Source organism: Girardinichthys multiradiatus, chromosome 22 (genome assembly GCF_021462225.1).
Source record: "Girardinichthys multiradiatus isolate DD_20200921_A chromosome 22, DD_fGirMul_XY1, whole genome shotgun sequence".
Taxonomy (NCBI): Eukaryota; Metazoa; Chordata; class Actinopteri; order Cyprinodontiformes; family Goodeidae; genus Girardinichthys; species Girardinichthys multiradiatus.
The window spans coordinates 18,600,382-18,625,366 of record NC_061814.1 but is presented as its reverse complement, the minus strand read 5'-3'; the positions used below and the strand labels follow the sequence as shown (position 1 = coordinate 18,625,366).

The following is a 24,985-nucleotide window of genomic DNA, read 5'->3' as shown; positions in this document are numbered from 1 at the left end:
GATTAATAACACATAAGTATGTGAAATTATATTTAACATCTGAAAGTAATTAAGCCATTATATCAAAATTGCCACAAATTATTCATTTCTAGAAGAGCAATGATGTTTTTATCTTACACTTCATTGTATTGGTACCTGATTTCAAGTTGCTGTTTATTTACACACTCAGGTTTTACTTTCACTTTGTATATTTGATTTGCTCGGTTTGACCACCTAATTCCATGGCACGACATTATACTGCCAGTTATTCTGAGGTGCTGCGGGGTAATTAGGGCCACGGGATAGGCTCACTGAATGAGGAAGTCAATATATCACCATTTATTCTACATTGTCTTTGTTTGACATGAGCTACATTGTTGGAGGGTATTAAATATTAGCAATGGCCTATTTATTTGCATCAAGCATACTGGTTTGTAAATCTCAAATTCAATAATGGCAAAATTCTAAGAGCATTAGCTACTGTTTCGGAAATCAATACTCTGCAAACATTTTGATTAGAATGTAAGGAAGATTGTTTCAATTTACAGTTATTCTGATTCTGTTGTGCATTGTCCAGCTTTGAACTGTAAGATTATCTGCTCTGATGGGTTGTGATATGAAAAAATATAACAACTTAGTGGCCTTTTAATAGATGCAAAACTAAAACAAAATACCTATTTGGAATAATAAATATTGAAACTAAAAAATCAATTATAAGAATATGATTAATACCAGATGTCCAACTATTAAACTTTGGTTTTATGTTGTGTATAGCATTTCTGTCATGGAAAGAATAACATTCTCACTGAGATTACAAGAAGTAAAACTTGAAGAAATTTGGAACCAAAATGGGAACATGACCTGGTTTTGTTATTTAAGTGCGCTATTCTCCAGTTTTGATTCAATGATTTATATTATTTATTTATTCACTTGTTTCTGTGGTTTGTTTTATTTTATTTTTATCATTCACTTGTCTTTCAAGTATTTCTTGTTCTTTATATAAACAAAAAATGGTAACAGAACTTTTTAATTATTTGTCAAAATTGTCAATACTGGACATGTGGTTCAAAACAGATACATTTAGCAAAAAAAAAAAAAAGTGAATGCAATTTGTCTTTTATATTCTTTAAGTAGCCATTTAATATACCTTACACAAATTCCTTGAATTGTGTATGAAACACATCAACCCTAGAGCAGGAGTCTCCATCTCCTGTCCTAGAAAGCACCTGTCCTGCAACTTTAAAGCCTTCCTGCTTCAACAAAGCCGGATGAAATGGCTGAATTACATCCTCAACATTTCAGCAAGTTCTGCAGAGGCCTGATAACAAACCATTTGCTTGATTCAAGTTTGTTGGAACACACATCCATCTAACAGGTCTAGAAAAATTGCTCTCCAGTACGGGAGTCGTAAGACTGTCCTCGTATGTAAAGATAAATAAATTAATTTAGAAAACACAAACAAACAAATAAACAAACAAACAAACAAACAAATAAATAAATAAATGTGACCATCCACAAAAAAAGATTTTCTTTTTGTGACTGTTTTATGTCTGGCACATAGACCATGTTGGCATTAATCATTTATTATTACATAGGTCAAATGAGCTACAGTAGCCTTTTCTTTTAAGGATTGGCACTCTTTAAATCAAGTGCCTTTCAGGTTATGACCTCTTACATACCGGGTTAATTGGAAAAGGTCCCATAAAAACATAATAGCTGCTAAGGATCCAGTGTTGTCTGTAATGTTTCAAACTGATGATCCATATTTCCAATGATGAATTTGAGATACTGACTTCATTACTAACATTTAAACTAAGAAAGTATTTGCAGAACAATCCCGGCAAAGGCCACCTAAATGGATCCCATAAAACATATAGGCCACCTGGTATTTTCCCATAATTACAGATTATTGTTTCAACAGCAGAAACACACCAGGACAAGGGGTCATTACTAGTAACCATCCATCTTTGTGTCTAATATATATTTATATATATATATATATCTATATATATATATATATAGAAATATATATCTATATATATATAGAAATATATATCTATATATATATATATATAGATACATATAGATGTATATATAGATACAGATATAAATGTCAAAGCTTTAACAAAGCATTGAATATTAAAAGGTGTTGGGTTTGGTTGGCTAGATGACAGCAGTGCCAGAAAACTGGCTCAGTTCACATCATGGAGAAATGTATCCATCCCAATTGCATTGCTGATTCTGGCACAGATTAGCATAGCCTGTAAAGAATTGCTGATATCACTAAAACAGGCTATACTAATTAAAGCCAGAATCATCAATTTAGATCTTCAGACAGCATGACTCCTAAAACAGAAAGGTTTGGTTCCAAGTGAGGTTAAAATTACAAACAAATCAACATTAGCAACAGAAGTAAAGTAGTAATGTTTAGAAGGTTAAAGAAAACATATGATGAAATGGCTGATTTCTGAAATTATGAGGACAAAAAAGCTAAAACCTTGAAAGCATTTTCATTTTAAGCACTGTAAAGGGGAATGCATGCTTCTACAGGTCCTTCTCAAAATATTAGCATATTGTGATAAAGTTCATTATTTTCCATAATGTCATGATGAAAATTTAACATTCATATATTTTAGATTCATTGCACACTAACTGAAATATTTCAGGTCTTTTATTGTCTTAATACGGATGATTTTGGCATACAGCTCATGAAAACCCAAAATTCCTATCTCACAAAATTAGCATATTTCATCCGACCAATAAAAGAAAAGTGTTTTTAATACAAAAAACGTCAACCTTCAAATGATCATGTACAGTTATGCACTCAATACTTGGTCAGGAATCCTTTTGCAGAAATGACTGCTTCAATGCAGCGTGGCATGGAGGCAATCAGCCTGTGGCACTGCTGAGGTCTTATGGAGGCCCAGGATGCTTCGATAGCGGCCTTTAGCTCATCCAGAGTGTTGGGTCTTGAGTCTCTCAACGTTCTCTTCACAATATCCCACAGATTCTCTATGGGGTTCAGGTCAGGAGAGTTGGCAGGCCAATTGAGCACAGTGATACCATGGTCAGTAAACCATTTACCAGTGGTTTTGGCACTGTGAGCAGGTGCCAGGTCGGGCTGAAAAATGAAATCTTCATCTCCATAAAGCTTTTCAGCAGATGGAAGCATGAAGTGCTCCAAAATCTCCTGATAGCTAGCTGCATTGACCCTGCCCTTGATAAAACACAGTGGACCAACACCAGCAGCTGACACGGCACCCCAGACCATCACTGACTGTGGGTACTTGACACTGGACTTCTGGCATTTTGGCATTTCCTTCTCCCCAGTCTTCCTCCAGACTCTGGCACCTTGATTTCCGAATGACATGCAGAATTTGCTTTCATCTGAAAAAAGTACTTTGGACCACTGAGCAACAGTCCAGTGCTGCTTCTCTGTAACCCAGGTCAGGCGCTTCTGCCGCTGTTTCTGGTTCAAAAGTGGCTTGACCTGGGGAATGTGGCAACTGTATCCCATTTCCTGCACACGCCTGTGCACGGTGGCTCTGGATGTTTCTACTCCAGACTCAGTCCACTGCTTCCGCAGGTCCCCCAAGGTCTGGAATCGGCCCTTCTCCACAATCTTCCTCAGGGTCCGGTCACCTCTTCTCGTTGTGCAGCGTTTTCTGCCACACTTTTTCCTTCCCACAGACTTCCCACTGAGGTGCCTTGATACAGCACTCTGGGAACAGCCTATTCGTTCAGAAATTTCTTTCTGTGTCTTACCCTCTTGCTTGAGGGTGTCAATAGTGGCCTTCTGGACAGCAATCAGGTCGGCAGTCTTACCCATGATTGGGGTTTTGAGTGATGAACCAGGCTGGGAGTTTTAAAGGCCTCAGGAATCTTTTGCAGGTGTTTAGAGTTAACTCGTTGATTCAGATGATTAGGTTCATAGCTCATTTAGAGACCCTTTTAATGATATGCTAATTTTGTGAGATAGGAATTTTGGGTTTTCATGAGCTGTATGCCAAAATCATCCATATTAAGACAATAAAAGACCTGAAATATTTCAGTTAGTGTGCAATGAATCTAAAATATATGAATATTAAATTTTCATCATTACATTATGGAAAATAATGAACTTTATCACAATATGCTAATATTTTGAGAAGGACCTGTATAATGTTTTAAATGAGGTAATAATTTGTGTTTGTTAAATTCATCTTTTAAATTAAACACATGGTTAATTTCAGCTCATAGAACACAGGGAAAGAAATAAAGCCTTGTAGGACAGATGCCGCCATGTTTCATACGTAGTCTTATCAAACAGAAACTAAATCTGGGAATTATGCTTTGTACAATGCATCACATCAGGATGGCTTCTCAATGACACCCTGCACACAATGAATGGCCTGGTGAAAGAGAAATGAAGCGAGCAGAACAGGGAAAGGGGTAGGATTAGAGCGGGTTTCCAGATAGGACAGAAAATGAACAGAGAATTAGAAATGTGCAGTGTGACAGAAAAAAATAAAAGTGTCATCTGTGTTTTGAGATAAAGAAAATATTCTCCATATTCTAATTCAGGCTCCCAGCTCAATAACAGTATCCTTGTTGGACAAACAAAGCACACCAGAATGTCCTATATTATTGACCTGAGCAAGGACTAAAAGTACAGGTGAGCTAAAAAGCATTATTATTAAGTTACTTTACTGACTTTGAGTCTCAGATTTAGATGTCAAACTGATGATGCTCCCTTTGTTTGGCTTGGCTGGCTCATTGAATAAAACACCTGAGAGCTTGCCTGCAGTTCGTCAGAGTTAAAAAACGTGACGCTTGACTCCCTTTCAGAGGTTTAGCAAATGTGGAAACTGTAATAATATATCATCATAATGGTTCACATCCCAGATACAACATTCAGGAGATACAGTTTGGTGATTCTTCACTGCGCCATTATGACGCATGCCTTGATCTCTATCACCGACTTAACGAAGGAAAATTCCTGTACAGTTGTGTAAACAAAATAACTAAACTGATTAGACAGAAGTTCAAAGGACAAAATGAAGAAGGTATGCCCATTAATTTTCAAGCTTCTGTTTCATTTAGTAACATGGTAGAAGGTGTAAGTTATGCTGCACAGTTTTACATAGTTTGGCACAACTGCAGAAGTAGACCGCTGTCTTTTACTCGAAAGACTCAGTGATATACAATTGTGACATTTCCTCAGAAAATACTAAGTGCCTACCAACATGCCGTCATGATTGAGGGGCTTTGTTGACCTTATCCTGACTCCTGAGGGGAACACAAATACTTGAAATGTTTTTGGCAAAACCAGATGGGATTTTACACCTATCTGGAGGACATGGACATCATGGTTCTTTACTTTCGCTAGCTTTTAGTTTTTGTTCTTGCTCATATGTGCCCCTCTCTCTCTCTCTAACATACCTTCAACATAGAAACAGGCCACAATGTGATTGGCTCATGCCATGGTAAGCTTTGATTGCTGCAATTCTTTCCTAGCTGCACTCAACAGCATCTATTGTAAAAATGTTTAGAAATGATCCCAATACTTCAACATGTTTGATGTTTGATCAGCAGAAAACAATCTTCATTGGTCATTGAACTCCACTGGCAAACCACAGCTGCCTGCCAGTCAGTTTAAACTCATACAGGCACATATTCCCTCTTGTTCTCATTTGTGATTCACCAAGAGTGGAAACCTTCACAGGTATTGTGAGAGATGGGGACTCCTCCTCTTTCAATCTATTGAAGATTGCTTTGAGATGTTTACAATGACTATTCCTTGATTAAATCTAATTTTAATAAGAAAAATATTCACAATAAAACAAAGATAATGTTAAGATTTTTTTCCTACAGTCCTTGTAAAATAATAATTTGGCATGTTACAATCATAAGAGTTAAATCATTTTAAATGACAGATCAATGTAAAGTAGGGCATAATTTTGGACTTAAAGGAAAATAATATAAGTAAAAATCTGAAAAGTGTGGCATGACTTTGTATTCATCTGCTCTGAGTCAATAGGTTGCAGGATCACCCTTCACTGTGATTAAAGCTGCAGATCATTAGGGAGATGTGTCTATCAGCTTTGCCAATCTACAGACTCACATTTTTTCCCATTATGTTTTGCAAAATAGCTCAGACTGAGGGTGATTGTCTGGAGGGGGAAGGTTTGTACCTACGTCACCACAGCATGATGCTGCCACCACCATGTTTCACAGTGTGAAGATGTGCTCATGTGTTTCGAAGTGTTGCTTTTTTTCTTTTGGTCTTCTTCAATTTGGCTGTGCAATTTTAACACATGAATATGTATATTTATGGTCATTCCTCTGGTCTAAGGTGAACCTCTACTGCTGTCTCAAGTTGTTTGCAGCCTCTGGAAAGTTTTCTTCCAGGATCACCCTGTTTTTAGGTCCAGCCATTTTCTGATCAGCTCTGATCAGTTTCCCTCTCATCGCACGTTCTTCCACATGTTTGCTGGGTCTAAGACATGGCTTTTTAAAAGCTTTGTATGACATATGCTTAGAGCTCTTAGCCCTACCCTGTAACTGAAAAGTACAACTTCTTTCTTTATGTTCAAAAAAGACTTCATAAACTCACAATATGTTGCCAAAGGTATTGTGTCACATCACCAAATCAATACATTCTGGTGTTCCAATCATTGTTATGGCTGCAGGTGTATAAAGTCTGGTGTGGAGAAACTTGACTGACCTGCACAGGGTCCTAACCTTCTTGAACACTTTTGGGTGTTAGAGTAGAGTAGTAATTAGGGTTAGTATAGGCTGTAATCCTAAACCTTGTGGAAGATGTTTACAGCATAGTTAAAGTTGCTATTGCTGGCAACGGTGAGTCCATTAACAAGTTGGACCTTATAGATTAAAAATAGGATGATGTACATGTAAAAGTAGGCACACCGAAAGTAGACAGACAAATACTTTAGAATATTGTATCTTAGTAAAGGCCTCAGCTAATGTCCCAAACAGAGGACAGACCAAACTGACAGATCAAAAAGGATTTCCCTCCTGGACCACTTTTGCTCATATATTGAAACCTGGCTACTTATGTTACTGCAGTACTTAAATGCACTTTTTTGTCAAATCCTCTAGCTCAAAACATGATGCCTGCATCAACTTCTTCTACAGGTATAGATTGTGTATGTAATCTCCCTCCTTTTATAGTGTCTTATCTTTTTTCTGAGCATCAGATCCAAAACTACATCCTGGTTGATCCTCAGCTTCTCAGTTTGCCACAACGCTCCACCGAACTTGTCACACTTTCACCCCTGCGGCATTCACCCACTCACTCTGCCTACCACTCCGTCCTCTCCATTGAACCGATGCAGCCCTCCTCCACGGCCATGCCTTCAAGCTATACCAAATCCAGTTCTTTCAATTTAAAATACTCATTGTACAACGTGAAACACGTGCTTTTTTTTTTGCTTTGCTAAATAATGCTTGTGTGATATCATTGTTCAACTCAAAGTGATTGTTTAGATATATAGTCCAAATCATGATTCACAATTTGCTGCTTATTACACTTACATTTTCTTAACAGTTTTGTGTATTTGGAATCAATGCAATTCTCAACAAGCTGTCTGTTATGCACTGTGCATGAATTAGAATGTAACAACCATCCCACACGAGGCTATATAAGTATACTGCCTCGTACTAAAAGTAAAAACTAAAATCACTGAATAAACTTTTTCTCAAGCTGGCAGTGTACAGTGACAACTTTTACCGCCTTATTGCATTTGATAACTTTTAGTGCTAAAATAACTCTAGTGTGACTGAGTCATCCACAGCTGATAAAATGAAAATGTCCAGATTATAATGGAGAACATAATTATGAATAATCCCTGAAACTGGTGGTTTACTGTTAAATTTCAAGTATGCTGTTGTGTATAAATCACCAGTATAGTAAGGGTAGTGTTGATACAGATTGTAATTGCAGCATATTTTGCCCCTTCCAGTTTCCATATTACAAAGCCAATAAATATTTATTGTTGTTCATGTATAACCTATAATAACTTTATTGTTTTTTTATTTTTTATTTTTTTATCGCAGCCCCATCCAACACAGTGTATAGTAGGTGTCCATTAAGATGCCTGAAGTGCCAAGACAAAGGTGAAGATCTATAGGATTTTCTTAGAAAGGAGCACAGGTTGGCATGTTGTTTTTGTTTTTCAACTAAACCTTTCTGTGCCACACAGGAACAAAAAAAAAAGATGGCAACAAGCTTACAGAAGAACTGCAAAAATCAAAAACACTCATAAAAATATATATTTATGCCACATGAGAAAAAATGGAAAGGTCCATATGGACAGTGTCTGTAGAAGGTACTGTGTGCTCTAGCAGCTGAAATGGAAAGAATAATAAAAGCAGGGAATTTTGTGGGTTGGAGGGAGAGAAAGAAAGAAGCAGAAATGCATTTTACTGAAAAACAAAAAAGGATTTTCTGACTAAAGTTAACAAGTTAACATCTCTGGGGAGCAAACACAGGGACACATAGCAGCACAAATATAAGCCAATGCTACTTTCAGATTAAGTGGTCAGAGGATGAACAGGTTAGATTGACTGAAGACTTTGACTGAAGAACAATTAAACCAACTACATACAACATACCACGTGCTATCAACCACTGAAATCTTAGATACTGAGTTATAATAAAACTGCATTACACTTACTTATGCTATTCATGCAGATTAAGAATAGCAAAAGAACACACTTCTAAAAATTCAATCCATTGGTTCTATATTACATATAACTAATAACTACTACTGTTAAGGGAAAGACCCAACATTAAAGTTTCAATAGCTTACATTCATGACAAAAAGAAAAAAACAACCTCAATTCTAATGAAGTTGAAAACAATGATTTGCAAATCCTATTTAACCTACATACAATAAAATACACTACAAAGGCAAGATATTTAATGGTAAAACTGATTAACTATATTGTTTTTTGGCAAATATTCACCAATTTGGAATTTGATGCTTGCAACACGTTCCATTAAAGCTGGGACAGGGTCATGTTTACCACTGTGCTGCCTCACCTTTTCATTTAACACTCAATAAGTGTTTGGGAACTGATGTCACTAAAGGTTGAAGCTTTGAAGGAGGAATTCTTTTCCATTCTTGCTTGATGCACAACTTCAGTTGCTCAACAGTCTGTGTCCCTGTTGTCATATTTGGCACTTCATAATATGCTGCACATTTTCAATAGGAGACAGGTCTGGACTTTACGCAGGCCAGTCTAGTACCTGCACTCTTTTACTACGAAGCCACACTGTTGTAACCAGTGCATAATGTGGCTTCATTGTCTTGCTGAAATAAGCAGAGATGCTCCTAAAAGATATTCCAGTTAACCTGTTCACCTGTGCAATGTTCTAAACAGGTGTTATTGAGCATTCATCATTTTCCCCAAGCCTTTCCCATCTGTCCCAGCCTTTTTGGACCATGTTGCAAGTATCACATTCAAAATTAGTGAATATTTGCAAATACAAACAAAAAAAAAAAACAATGAAGTTTATCAGTTTAATAATTAAATAACTTGTCTTTGTTGTGTATTTAATTGCATAACAGTTGAATAGGATTTGCAAATCACTGTATTCTGTTTTTATATACGGCCCAACTTCATTAGAATTGGGGTTATTGTTTCTTTTAGTCATGAGTTACAGTTTCATTGGAATTGGGCCTGTACATCCTTTTTAAATTCTAGTTTGTTCATATCTGGCTTTTGTGGCGTACTTAGATTTTCCAGAAATATATTAATGCTTCTTTAAAAAAAACTATTTAATAAATAGCTACAATGTTGAACTTGCACTTAAATTGAGGTTCAAGTATTTTACAAACCTGGTAAGGACCAAATAATTTGACCATTAAAACCCTACACTTGAAAGTGGGTGTACTTTCTTTTCACCACAGATGTTCATAGTGGGAGTGAGACAGCTTTCATTCTTTACATGACAACAGCTATGACTCCAGCATAAAAGTCATCAGACACAATGTCACGGCTGTGGTTCTGCACCATCCCAGCTGTGATACTTCTCCTTTCTTTAATATCCATGACTTCTTCAATCTGTGCACAGAGGCTTCACTTCATACCCGCAGGGCCGCATCTCGGCAACCATACTGTGTGGTTTTGAAGCTCACCAGCGTCCCCGAAAGCCGCAGACACACATGGCACAAAAACATTTATAAGCAAAAAAATATTGAATATGAGCATAGAGAATATTTAGTAATATGCTGTCGTCTTGTTTAACCTTTTCTGAGTACTTCTGAATACTAAGACTACTACATTGGATGTAACGTGATGTTTTTAGTATCTCTTGCAACATTAGTGGTGATGTAAGTTAGCGTAAGTAAATCCAGTTTACTTACTTCTCACTTTGGTCTGGTGATGCAACATTTTTAGATTTCGTCTTCTCCTGAGTTTTAAATCTATAGATTCTAAAGGTTGTCCAGGTTGGCTGAATTATTATTGACTAGACTTTTGGAAAATTTGTGAACTGAAGCTTTAGAAAACGTGGTCTGAGGTGTTAAAAAATTCTAGGCATAACAACACAAACTAAATTTTATTTTCCACATCATTGTTATCAGATATGATTTAAAACAAATAGAACATCCTTCATAGAACAGAGTTTTTTCTATAAAGCAATATAAATTTTACACTAAGCTGGGTTCCAACAACAAAACACACAATCACTCCTAATCCACAATCAACCGAACATGCAGCATCACACAGCAGCAAGAATAATAGGCATTTTCCAATAAATATTGAGAGCTAAACACAGCGTTCTGCAACACAGGACAAGGTAGTGAAATAAAGTACCGACAATTCTCTGCTCCTGTGTAGTGCGTTCAGTGTGACCTTCCGGGCTTGCAGTTGTAATATTATAAAAGCCAAAAATCCTAATAATTACACCTTATCTGCTCTGAGCAGTGCTGTTAATTCTTTACAGAGGCAAACATTTTTTCTCTGGGTATCTGATTTCAGCCCAAACACAACATGGATTTTTTGTCAAAAGTGAAGAGATAACTCCTAATCTGAGCAACAGTTTGACAGGATTAATAATAATGTAAAGCATTGTTTTGTTTAAAAAAAATCTAAACACAAGCTTAAAAACAGTTGAGGTCATGTCACTAAAAGGGTTAAAATTCTGACTATTTGCTTAAAGACTTAATTCATAATTTGTCATTCGTCTTGATAAGAAAGCCATTTCCTACAACCAATATCTAGTGCTGCAAGGACATGGATCAGTTAGCCTGTTTAATCTTAGATCTTAGATTGTTGAATATTAAAAGCATTTCATATTGTATTTTTAGTAAGTTGGAACATCCATTTGCAACTACAGTTAAATGGCTGCTGAGTGGACACTTAGCCCATGACTGTACCAATACTCAAGCAACTGTACCAATACTCTTGCAACATTTGGAGATTCATATGCATAATGAAGATATTCATTATGCACGTGTGTGTATATAAAAGTGTCTAAAAAGAGAGCAGAGCTCTAAAACAGTGATGGTGCAAGGCTTAGCAGAGGTGCAACACTTTGCAAGGGAGGAAGTCGTGTTTAATCTTCGGGGTAAAACGTTTTTACTAAATATTTCTGTCCTAACATAGTAAACTGCATTTAATGGTCATTTTGAAAATGGGAAAAATACAGGAAACTGACCATTAACACTAGTGAAGCTGAGCAGCAGTGCCATTGTGCTGCTGTGCTCCTGTACAAAGAAATGTCAAGTTACACAGAGTGCATTTCAAATGACATAAATCATGGTTTAGGCCATAAATTATGATTGATATGCCTCTAAAAAATGCTTTCAGAGGAATTCAAACTGAGATAGCAATTTGTTAAAATTTCTTTTGGTGGGAGGGATTGAGAAAAAACTGGCATGTTTTAAAAACACTTGAGCTTGTTATGTTTTTATTTGCATTAGGTTGACTCAGTGTAAACAACCGTGTTTATTTATGTGTTTATTAAAGGACTAAGATTAGTCATTAATTGTTAGTTTGAGTCTCTTTGAGAACTGCAGCTGAATACCAAATAGGGCTTTATAATGTCTTAAGTATTATAATACAGAGCCCCGACAAGCTAATGAAATCCCTGTGGACTGGATCCCTCACCATAATTCACCTTATATTCACACAATCCCTTCATTAAGTTCTTCTTAGACAGATTTCCAGCTTAAAATGGAGAGGAATGATGATAGAGACTTAGCGAGATTCTTTTAAGTTAATGCAAAAACTTTCTAAGTACTTGGACATATTTATTAACCTGTAGAAATTACTTTCCTTCCTGTGTCAAAATAATAATATGTTAAAAACATGAATTTATAAGTTCAGAATATTCAGTCATTAAGAAATAGACACAGCATCTGATGTTACATTAACGCTCAGCTTGGACTCCTGCTTTACTTGCACTGCCATACTTGCACACTGATCATCTGCACTGTTGTATTGCTCTTGCATCTTATACTGCTCTATACTTACTCTCACTCACTTAAAACTGTGCACATATATTTATATTATATTGTAGATATGTTTATACTGTTTAATTTGTATTGTATTGCACTGACTACGCCAAAACAAATTCCTTGTATGTCCGAAAACGTACTTGGCAATAAAGCTTTTCTGATTCTGATTCTGAATCTGATTCTTTTCAGAGCTTATGATTGGCTGGTCAAGTCAGGTGACTATTAACTCAGGGAGTTGCGCATTATTTTCTTTTTTTTGTTGTTGTGGGCTGCCAAGAGTGTGTGCTCAATAAAGCTGCAAAATGACAATTATCTAGTTTCCATCTTGCTTTTTCTTGCATTATGAGTGAGTCAAACCACCAGCTATCAAACCCTCACGTTACAGTAGTGCTGAACCAATGATTTAGCCTACAGACTTCAATTTTATTATTTTACATGAGATTGTCTTTCATAAAATGTAGCTCAGCGCAATTTATCCAAAAATGTGTTTATTAGTTTATGTGGAATAGTGGCTGGGTTGAATGGCACAGGGCTGATTTAGACAAACGGAGACCATCATGGAGTGGAAATAAAAGCAACAATATCACCAGTTTAAGGGTAACATTGGATTAAGATTACTTTGTCAGTCATGTAGCTGACTGCAGGCTCTTTTGGAGCAGACAGCCAACAGCCTAACTAACTGGCCAACGAATATCAGCTTGCTAGACACCCAGTGTTACTTTATAAATAGCACAAATACAAAATTGTATCACTTTCTGCAAAATAATAATTGAAAATCACACATCTTCACCATATACAGTGAATCTTAAATAAAATCCAATAATTATCCTAACCATAAGATAAAACAGCTCTGGAGAACCAGAAAGATGGTTAATGTGTCCTGTCACACTCACACACAGTTGTATTTGTTATTATCTCTTGTATAACCATGTCTGGGCCTCCTGCTACCACAAACCCAAATTAAATGTGCACTGAGGGAAGTCTGTCTGATGCTTGAGTGCTTTTAACTACTCTTGCTGGTCTACTCTCATTCAGGGAAAATGCTGGGTGACAAACCGTAAACCCACTGATATCAACAAAGTGGCAGCATTTACTGTGTACCCCTTACTTCAATAATAGATGATCTTCCCATTTTGTCTAGACTGATTTAACATGTCTGTATGTGTTTGACTGCAATGGTAATAACCTGACGTTCTCTGCTTTTAAAAATAATACCTGACATCAATCAATAGCTCAATACAAGACATATGGTGTTCTAAGAAAAGAAGCCCTCTCACCAGAGGAACTTTTATAATTTACTTTATGTAATGTTGGAGATATTATAATGTATCTCATTATATGATTATTGGATTTGGATTGTGTTAAGGGTTATTGTTTTAGGAATAATATCTTTAAAATAAATCTTTGACATACATATTTGATCAGTATCTTTTTTTTTCCCTGGGGTATATATTAAATGTGGCACAGAAGCCAGTGTCCTATTTCCAGTTTTAAAAATACGAAAAACATGAGAAGATATAATACCTTTCACATGCAACAGGCGTGTGTTAATCTTTTTACTCATACTCATGGTCTTATGCTTTATCCGGAACCGGGTCGCGGGGGCAGCATACTCAGAAAAGACGCCCAGACTTCCCTCTCTTCAGACCCCTCCTCCAAGTCCTATGGGGGGAGGCCAAGGTGTTCCCAGGTCAGCCAAGAGACATAGTCCCTCCAGCGTGTCCTGGGAGGTCCCCTGGGCCTCCTCCCGGTGGGACGTGGCTGGAACATGAACCGAGGGGGGGTGTCCAGGAGCCATCCGATACAGATGCCCGAGCCACCTCAAATGACTCCTCTCGATGTGGAGAAGCAGTGGCTCTACTCCAGGCTTCTCCCGGATGGCCGAGCTCCTCACCTTATCTTTAAGGGAGTCCCCGGACACCCTGCAGAGGAAGCTCATTTTAGCCGCTTGTATCCGGTTTTTGTTCTTTCGGTCATGACCCAAAGTTCATGCCCATAGGTGAGGGTAAGAATGTAGACCGAACGGTAAATCGAGAGCTTCGCTTTTCGGCTCATCTCTCTCTTCACCGCATACACAGCATACCCATTACTGCTGCAGCCACACCAATCCGTCTGATGATCTCCTCCCACTCGTGAACAAGACCCCGAGATACAGGAACTCCTCCATTTGAGGCAGGAACTCCCTTCCAACCTGAAGAGGGCAAGCCACTCTTTTCCGATCGAGAACCATGACCTCGGACTTGGAGGAGCTGATACTCATCCCATCCGCTTCACACTTAGCTGCAAACCGCTCCAGCGCATGCTGTAGGTCTTGGCTAGAGGGGCCCAGAGATGAAATCCTGAAATTAAATCCACTTGTCCCCAAACCAGACCCCCTCCGGCCCTTGGCAGTGCCTAAAACTCCTATCCATGAAAGTTATGAACTGGGCCGATGACAAAGGTCAATCTGGCCGGGTTACTCCTCGCAGGACCCGGCCGGGCCAAGTCCAAATGGGAAATGCGAGGCAATCCCCCAGTGGGCCCACCACCTGCAGGGAGAACCATGAGGGTCCAGTGCAAAGAGGACCCGATCTCTGGATGCCTAAACTGGCTCTAGGGACGTGGAATGTCACCTTGCAGGTGGGGAAGGATTGTGAGCTTGTGCGGGAGGTCAAGAGATATCGGCTAGAAATAGTCAGGCTCACCTCAACGCATAGCGTGGGTTCTGGAACCCAACTCCTCGAGAGAGGTTGGAGCAGTGTGGTTTTCGTCCCGGCTGTGGAAAACTGGACAAGCTCTACATCCTCTACAGGGTACTCGAAGGATCATGGGAGTTTGCCCAACCGTTCCATGTGTGTTTTGTGGACTTGGAGAAGGCATTTGACCTTGTCCCTCGGGGTGCCCTGTTGGGGGTCGCTCCAGGAGTACGGAGTCAGGGGCCCTTTATTAGGAGCCATCCGGTCTTTGTACAAGCAGAGTAGGAGTTTGTTCCGCATTGCTGGTACTCCGTCAGACCCGTTCCCCGTGCATTTTGGCTCTGGCAGGGCTGTCCTTTGTGTTGATATTTTTAAGCCAGGAAATGGCTTGAAGAAAATGGATGCTGACCTAAACCTGTTCATATCTACAGAGTAATAATTAAAGTTTAAACTAACTGGAACTTTAGTAGCAAGGCAGGGTGAAGACCCAAGTTTATCTTGCTGCTGTGTACACTGAGATGGACTGCAAGCAACGTAGAAAAAATCTCCAAAGTCCACTGTTAGACTGAACTGTTTTTTCAGTGTCAGACTGCATTAAAAGGTTTATTGAGTTTAAGTCTTCTGACACACTTTCTCAGATGTGCCAATAAATGTGAACAGTCGTATAGATGAGAGAAATGTTAGGTTAAAGAAATAAAATAAAGGTACCCTGCAAAACAAATTACAAAAAAGCTCTGGAATTACTACATAACAGTACAATTTCTTACATTCTGGTCCACACCGGCTCCAACTAGACAATGGGTGTTATTATCAACAATGTTACACCAGCTAATCAGTCACAGAAATAATTGAATACTTTTGTAAGTTTAATGTCCAAAACTTTGGCTTCTTCACTTTTGTTTTCAGCCCAAGTATTAATTCAGTTGCTAAGGAACTGCCCACAAAACATTAACAACATTTCTAGCTTTCTCTCTTCAAATTAAGCCATTTGCTTTAATCAAACTACACATACATTGCTTTCCCCACCTCTACAACCCGCTGGTTGCCCCATCACAGTGTGCATTGTGGTATATCCCACCTATGACTATACAGAAAAGGAAGGCTTGTAGAATTACTTCTGTGATTGTTGCTGAGACTGTAATTATCATCATTGTTATTATTAGCCTGTTTATTTGCTAAATCCCTCAAAAATCGCTTCAGTACATGAAGATTTGTTTAATTTGTTTAACTACGGGAATGTACTTCTGAGTGAAGATGAAACAGTTTTCTCCAACATTTTCACATAGATATCTGCATACATGAACAAAAAAAACAAACTATCTACTGTATTTATTTACTAAGAGAGAAAAGAGGATGTTTTTGAGGGTGAGTTTGTTTCACTTTGATAAGGAAGTAACAGCAGGAGTAAATTGGACATGTCACTAAGTGCAAACAAGGCAAGCGACAAGTGAAGTCTTTAACAACTGATTGCTTCCCATGGCCATTTACTTTTTTTAGCCACAGACACATTTTCTGGGTGCTTTTTATATAAAAGTAGAAAATCCAGTGATGGAATTACATGTATGGTTGAAGTCCAGAGCAATCTTGTTTTTCTTCATCCTTAGTTAGGGAGTCAAACACAAGTTGTATTGTTCACAAAGTATTGTCTTGTTCAGAGTTGCTTTAGGACTGAAGTGGTATTATCAAAGAAGAAAAATGGTACCTCCAAGACACATTTCAGAAAAACACAGGACAATAAAGCATGCATAAACTCTTTCTTTAGGTCAATTTACAATATGAAATGCATGGTTTTGGACTTTGGAAGGACACTGGGGCAACATAAAAAAGATTTTAAACACATGGAGAACATCCCAACTAAAACTGGTAACCTTCTAGCTGTGAAGAGACATCTAAAAGATCACAATATCAAAGTGATAGCCCAGTTAATGACATTTAAGACAAAAAAGCAGGCATTTTGAGTAGTACTTAAAGGAATTCATGGTACTGTATTATATATGTTTACTTATTTTAATCACTGAGCATAGCTTTTTATGCAGATTCCACAAACCTTTATTATCTGGTTCAATAGAGCCAATTTTCATGTCTGGACTAATTTTGTCATGACAAAAATATGTTTAATAGAGAACATAAAGGTGTGTTACAATTCTGTTTTAAAAACAGAAATGATATAGGCGGCACTGATTAAGCAAAAAAGTACTGGATTCCGTCATCAATCTTGGAATCTATTCACCAATCAAGGCTCCATGCTCATGTTATATTTTGGCAGGGAAGTTTAGGGTTACAACCCAAAAGCTGTTGCATACACACATTAATAAATACATGGCTATTTTATCAATTGTAAATAACACGATGTTCCATATACAGTGGTGTAAAAAAATGTTCACCCCTTTACAGATTTCATTTGTCTTTGTTTTTTTTTTGGCACACTTGCAGGTTTCAGAAATAATTAAGTAATTAAGTAAGTAAACTGAAAAGGTTATTTTCAACTTAAGATTTCATTCAACAGCCAGCCTGACTAATGGCAGACCTGTGAAATCAAGTTATTATTTAAACTGAACCTCTATTTAGGTTGAAAGATCTACAAAAGCAACTCATCATGTCCAAATATAAAGAAATTGAATAAGAGATGAGTCATTGATATCTATCAGTGTGGATAGTGTTATAAAGCAATTTCTAAGTAGTTGGAATTCCAGTGAACCACAATAAGAGCCATTATCCTTAAATGGAGAATGAAATTGCAATGCTATTTCTGCATATTGTGATGGCATTATCGATCATGCCAAACCCATATTTTCTGACCATTGATATTGCAATCACAATTGTGATTGGATATATTATGCAGCTCACAAAAAGCCATACATTTCCAAAAAAACATAATAATGTGTTTTTGCTCAATTTTTGAGCAGTTCAAATTGTATGAGTTTGTAAAAGTCATAAAATATTAGGGAAGAACTCCATGCAGCAACTCACTATAGTTTACAAAAGAACAACAAGTACAGTAAGTGTCTCTACAATGTCTGCAAAGGGTTTATGGATCCTCTTTAGTACATTGTCACAAGTTTTTTCAGCTGGGTGATTTGCAAATTGTCTTACAAGTCGAGCTGTTCAGATAGAAAAGCCTTCTCTGAAACATTGCAGGTGAAAAAGGATGTCCCTCAAGGTTCTGTGCATTTCCCATTATTATTCACTATTTACACAATTCAACTTTTTATTTCTATGCAGATGATACTGCTATATATTGGACAGCTCCCCCTTTTGCTGAGGCATTTAAGCATTTAGAACTTGTATTTCGTGGACTACAATAACAACTTTGTTATCTGAAACTTGCTCTAAATCAAGACAAAACAAGACGTACGTTCTTTATGACCTCAGAAACTAACAGATCAGCACTGATGAAAAGAATCCTAACAATACTGTAAGGATCTGTTGACTCTGAGCCTGTTTAAAGATTTTGCTTCTTTTATAAATTTTTATGTTTCAATGTATTCCTAGATTTTTTTTTTTTTGGTACTAGTGTGCCTCTGTTTTCTGGTTTGTAACAGTTGCTTCTCATCTGTTGATTCACTCACCTGTGTAGCATTTAGTAATCAAACTCCTCAGCATAAATACTCCTTGGTTTAGTTTCTCCGTGTCAGATCTCTGTTGTGCCCATCCTGCTGTTTCTGGTCTGTTCTGTTCAATAAAATTGTCTTTACTCACCATGCTCCTATCACATCATCTCTGCATTTGGATCCTCAACAAAACCGAATCATGACAAAGACATGGGTTGAGAAAAAACTAATTTGGTATCTAATTTTAAATATCTTGTATTTTTAAGTGATCACCACTTGTCTTTCAAGGAGCACATCCAGCATCTTGTAAAAGAACCTGAAACAGTCATTTTCTACTGCTTCTTCCATAGTGGGTGGAGGGGAAGCTGGTGCCCATCTCCAGCAGTCTATGGGCGGGAGGCGGGGTACACCCTGGACAGGTCTCCAGTCCACCGCTGGGCAACACAGACACACACAGTACAAACAACCATGTACACACTCACTCATGCCTAAGGGCAATTAAGAGAAACCAATTAACCTAACAGTCATGTTTTTGGACTATGGGAGAAAGCCGGAGTACTCGGAGAGAATCCATGCATGCAAGGGGAGAACATGCAAACTCCATGCAGAAAGACCACCGGCCGGCAAGGCAACAATGCTACCAACTGTGCCACCATGCAGCCAGAACTTGAAACATTTACTAGAATTTTAACAAGTCTTGCTTATCTCTCAGTGTGGAGCAGCAATTAGTGGAAACAGCCTTTTCATTAACTGTATGAATGCTTCTGATCTTTGTCTTCACATGAGACACTGAACCTTTTTACCAACTGTGGCCTCCTTACTTACCATGGAGTACTGTCTTGTAATGTTAATTGTACGTTTTTATGTGCCTGACCACTAAGTCATTGGTTTGTGTTGATATACAAAACCATTTTGGGTGTCATCCCTTCCTGTTTGAGCTGTCTTTTAACAAATAAAGATGGAAGTTGTAATGTATTATCCTTTCGCGATCCACAATTTAACATCCCTGATGTAAGAACTGAGCTTGACAAAAACACATCTAGGTTTTTTAGCCCCTATGAAATCAATTTTGAATTTAACTTTGGCTTTAGGCTTTCGTTGCTTTGAATGAGGTGAATACTATGATAAAACCACCACAATCCACATCATGTTTTTAATAGTTTAAACAACTATTATTTGTGGTGATATCATGTCTATAATTTTAATGTTTGTACAGGTCTCCCTTTTAAAAACGATTTTTGATCTCAGTGGAACTAAGCTGGTTAAATAAAGGTTATAAATAAAACAATGTCTTTTTGCTTTCAGATTTTAAACAGAACGATGAGTGTGGATGTCTCCACAGCCAGTAGAATCCTCCCACACTAAGATGACAAGTGTTTCAGTTTCATTGTCCAACTCCTGTAGATTCAGCAGCAACAGGAATCCTAACTGGATTACAGAAAACTGCATTAAAGCTCTATCTGTTAAGGGACATGTAGGATTATAAAAAATTAAGCAACCTAAAAGAAGTTTGTCACAAGGTACGATTGGTTTACAATCTAGAAAATATATGGATAGACTGGTGTAACAGTTAGAAAAACTAACTGTGTTAACAGTGTTTGACACTTTTCACTTTTTTCACCATCATTTTGTTTCACTAAAACAGTAAACTGAGCTCTGTGGTGCGACTTCTCTTTAGATTTTGACATCGGATCAGAAACCCAAAAAAACTAAATGTGACCATCTGTAGTAAACAGATTAACCCATCTTAAACCAAGTAATTGATATTTGAAAATATTTACATCATGTAGCTACTTCTGTGCATCCATCAGCAGCTTTCCCCCTGGAAAAGGCTCTGTGAGACCAAATGACAGATTGTGATAGAATCCTGATAGATCCGGACTGATTATCATGAGAACTGTTCATCTAAGTCTTCTTTTGAAGATAATTGACGTGTTCATCTTTCACTTCTGTAAACATTTCGATTGATATATCAATTGAAATATGGGATATGGTTGATAATATGCATGTTTTTATACCTTTCAAATTTGCACCTGAAAATCTTTTGCATACATCTATTTTGTCTAGTGTTTAATTCATTGTTAGGGAGAGATGCATTCTCAGATCATCACAATTCTCATTAACATTGCATTCATGTGTAGAGAATGTATACAATACACTAAGCAGCAACAAATGTCAACATTATACAATGGCCTCTGTTTTTGACAGTTTAATTTAAAACACGGGAAACATAAACATTACACAAATGCCCTGAAGATGCAGACAGTTGACAGAAGAAGAGACAGAATCATTCGTGAATGTAAGGGGTTCTCTCGCTGGTAACTCACCAAACGCTGCCGGGAGGTGAAGAGTCTGGAGGTCACCTTTCAGCAGAGTGCCTTTTGGTGTCTATGCTGTCAACTCGGGGTGCACGATTATCCTCCTTAGGCCGGATCATAGCATCTTGGATGCAGACAGGTAGCAAGCAAGAAAGGAGACGAAAACAGCGAGTGTGTTAAAAAGAATGTGTCCAATTTAGGATGTGGGATACTTATAGCATTGCTGCATTTGAAAATAAAGTCAAACATCAACAGGAGGGAAAAACTGTGCCACTTAAAACGTTTGCCTTGAGCCAAAATGGCTGCTCTATCTCACCAGGCATTATACATTTTTCAAAAAAAGCAAATAAGACTTCTATTTGCAATATTAAATGTAATTTTTTTGTTTCCATAATTAGCTTTTCTTGCTCTCTGCAATATACGTTTACAGTGCAGAAATGATGAAATCTTTATTCTTTGTTTGTCCAATGCATTTTGATCAAAGATCTGCTCGAGGTATGTGACTACCATCTGTCAAAGGGAAGAATGGCATGTCTTCATGTCTAGGAAAGTGTTCATGCCTTATATAGTCTGGGTCTAGTAGAGTTGCCTGCTGCACATAGCTGGATGTAGCCAGGGGCTAAGGAAGGCGACCTTTTGAGAGCTCATTAAAACAGTCTTCAAGTCTTAAGAGACAAAAATGAATGCACTACAAAAGAATGAGCTTGCCATTAAAAATAATCAGAAGTAATGGAGATGTTCCCAGACTGAAAGTACACTTAATAAAAACTGGAAGCTGGTTTAAATGAAAAAAAGGCCATAAAGTGTAAGATGTTGAAGGTTGGGGTTTGATAATAATATTTAATAATTCACACACCTTTAGTAACATTAAGCAAATGAACATCGTAGTTTTTGTGTTGCAAATAGAAATTATATCCTAAAGGTCACTGGGTAAAATATTTTTTGTAAAGGACATCCACATGACATTTATTAGCAAATACAATTCTCTTTCCATCTTTTATTTTCATTGCTGACATTTACACTAGCTCCACAGAGACAAAAATAAAACTGTGTAGAATTTTAATAGATCCTTAGCTGTATCCTATTTTTGGGGCATCCTAACAGGATGGAGTGCTTCATCTTAATGCTAACAACCTCACTTGGCCTATCTGCTTTAGAGTTAAGCTGGGTCGGCAGGGGCGTTCTCGAGTGAGCCATGAGGCGGACTGAGCAAGACAATTACTGTTTTGAAGTTTCCACTTTAAATCTGCAGCAAGACTTGATCTGATCCTCAAATGACATGACGTACCCAAATAATGATGAGGACATTCTCATAATGTTATGAAACGGTAACTACCCAGATAGAGACAGCAGTAACTTGTCTTACAGTAGGCCCATATATGAAGGACTCCTGTGTTTTATGTTTATGTTTATTATTTGATAGGGACACATACATTTAACATGTAATATAGCATATGTAGCCATAGCTAATTTGCAATGCTCATCCCTGGAAGAGCCTTTACAACAAAAAAACAATTAAACACACAGTTAAGATATTCAATAAAAAGCATAAAACATTACACAATGAGTTAATGGTGATCACATGACTGACGTCTTTTTGAGGCTCATTTAAGATCATACCTAAAATGTCACCACTGTGAATTCAATTTGAGTTCAGGGGTCAAAAAGTTCCATAGATGTGGTTGTCAAGATTCAGATCAGGGTCCGTGATCACCCAGGATTTCTGGCTTTCTGGTCAGGGCTAATTTAAACCAATGGATTGAAGGTGGGCACTGACTTGCAATCAATGCTCTTTTGGTCCAAAAACCTAACACTTCAGGTTTATCCTAATTTACTCGAAGAACATTTTAACACATGCAACAGTTAATCTGTTAAAAACAATAAGTGTATTGGACTATAGTCACCTGGTAAAAGACTAATACAATTGCCTTTCATCTGCATCATTGTGGTACTTTTATCGTTAGAAAAACCTGACCAAGTGGAAGGATGTAAATATTGAAGAGAAGAGGACCAAGGATGGAACCTTGAGGAACTCTGCAAATAATTTCGTTTAGCACCAAAAAGGTTATATTGTGAAGATAGGATGTAGGCAGGGGTGAAAGTGAGCCGATACGGTCCGGTACTGCGTACCACTAAAAGATTCTGCACCGGTACGCAGAGCCAGCCAGTTTCTGCTGGAGCCTCAATGCTCTTGCTTTGCTTCTCTCCCCTCGGAGCTCGATGCTTTTATGAACGGCCAGCCTTTAAAACGAGCACCGCTACATTTAATGTCTGTCTGCTCGCTGCTAAATGCCCCAGTTAAAAGCAAAGGGAGAGTAACTAGTTGTGGTTCATGTTATTTTGCTGAATTATAACAACACAGTACAGCTCGAAAACACAGCTTATGACCAGAGATTTCACATTCACTACACAAGAGCGCATGCGCGCTTATTTCCAAAACAGAGTGGTTGCCAAGGAGATCGGTGCGTTCGATTTAATGGACTGGGAGATTTTACACAGGTGGTGCACAGACATAAAAAAACCAGTACTTGTATTAGGACAGGACGAACAATAAATCACTTACCATCTACAGACTTACATAAAAACTGCAAAAAAACCCGAAATTTCAAATTTTTTATTTAAATGAAATCACAACTTGGCCACAATGCAGAGAACAATTACTTATTTGTTCAAAAGAAAAGACAAAAACTTAAGATGAAAAGTTATGCATCAGAAAATGGTTTATTGTTGTTTCATACATGGCAGTTCTTTAACAATTGAAATATACATATATATATATATATTCTACATTGTCAAGTGATTCTAATTTCTGCCTTATACAGACACCCTACATTAAACTAAAATATTGATACGTTTTAATTTGTTTGAGTTTGGACTTTGCTGAGAGAGAGAGATCTCAAGGGGGCCACAGATGAGAGTAACAACACACAAACACACACATTATACAGTACAGACCAAAGATTGGACACACCTTCTCATTCAAAGAGTTGTCTTTATTTTTATGACTATGAATATTGTAGCTTCACAATGAAGGCATCAAAACTATGAATTAACACATGTGGAATTATATACTGAACAAAAAAGTGTGAAACAACTGAAAATATGTCTTATATTCTAGGTTCTTCAAAGTAGCCACCTTTTGCTTTGATTACTGCTCCGCACACTCTTGGCATTCTGTTGATGAGCTTCAAGAGGTAGTCGCCTGAGCCCTGTCAGGTTTAATAAGTGGGATTTCAAGCCTTATAAATGAGGTTGGGACCATCAGTTGTGTTGTGCAGGAGGTGGATACAGTACACAGCTGATAGTCCTACTGAATAGACTGTTGGAATTTGTATTATGGCAAAAAAAAAGCAGCTAAGTAAAGAAAAACGAGTGGCCATCATTACTTTAAGAAATGAAGGTCAGTCAGTCCGAACAATTGGGAAAACTTTGAAAGTGTCCCCAAGTGCAGTCGTAAAAACCATCAAGCGCTACAAAGAAACTGGCTCACATGAGGACCGCCCCAGGAAAGGAAGACCAAGAGTCACCTCTGCTGCGGACGATAAGTTCATCTGAGTCACCAACCTCAGAAATCGCAGGTTAACAGCAGCTCAGATTAGAGAACAGGTCAATGCCACACAGAGTTCTAGCAGCAAACACATCTCTAGAACAACTGTTAAGAGGAGACTGTGTGAATCAGGCCTTCATGGTAAAATAGCTGCTAGGAAACCACTGCTGAGGACAGGCAACAAGCAGAAGAGACTTGTTTGGGCTAAAGAACACAAGCAATGGACATTAGACCAGTGGAAATCTGTGCTTTGGTCTGATGAGTCCAAGTTTGAGATCTTTGGTTCCAACCACTGTGTCTTTGTGCGGTGCAGAAGAGGTGAACAAATGGACTCTACATGCCTGGTTCCCACCGTGAAGCATGGAGGAGGAGGTGTGATGGTGTGGGAGTGCTTTGCTGGTGACACTGTTGGGGATTTATTCAAAATTGAAGGCATACTGAACCA

General features: G+C 37.7%; 1 protein-coding gene across 1 annotated transcript in view; it reads right to left on the bottom strand.

Moving 5' to 3' along the window:
* chrm3a (cholinergic receptor, muscarinic 3a) overlaps positions 1-24,985 on the bottom strand; it is a 129,648-nt gene that overhangs the window by 57,420 nt on the left and 47,243 nt on the right. Inside the window, exon 2 of the mRNA XM_047350794.1 lies at positions 21,003-21,117. The gene's annotated coding sequence lies outside the window, so the exon portion shown is untranslated. The remainder of the gene's footprint in view (positions 1-21,002; positions 21,118-24,985) is intronic.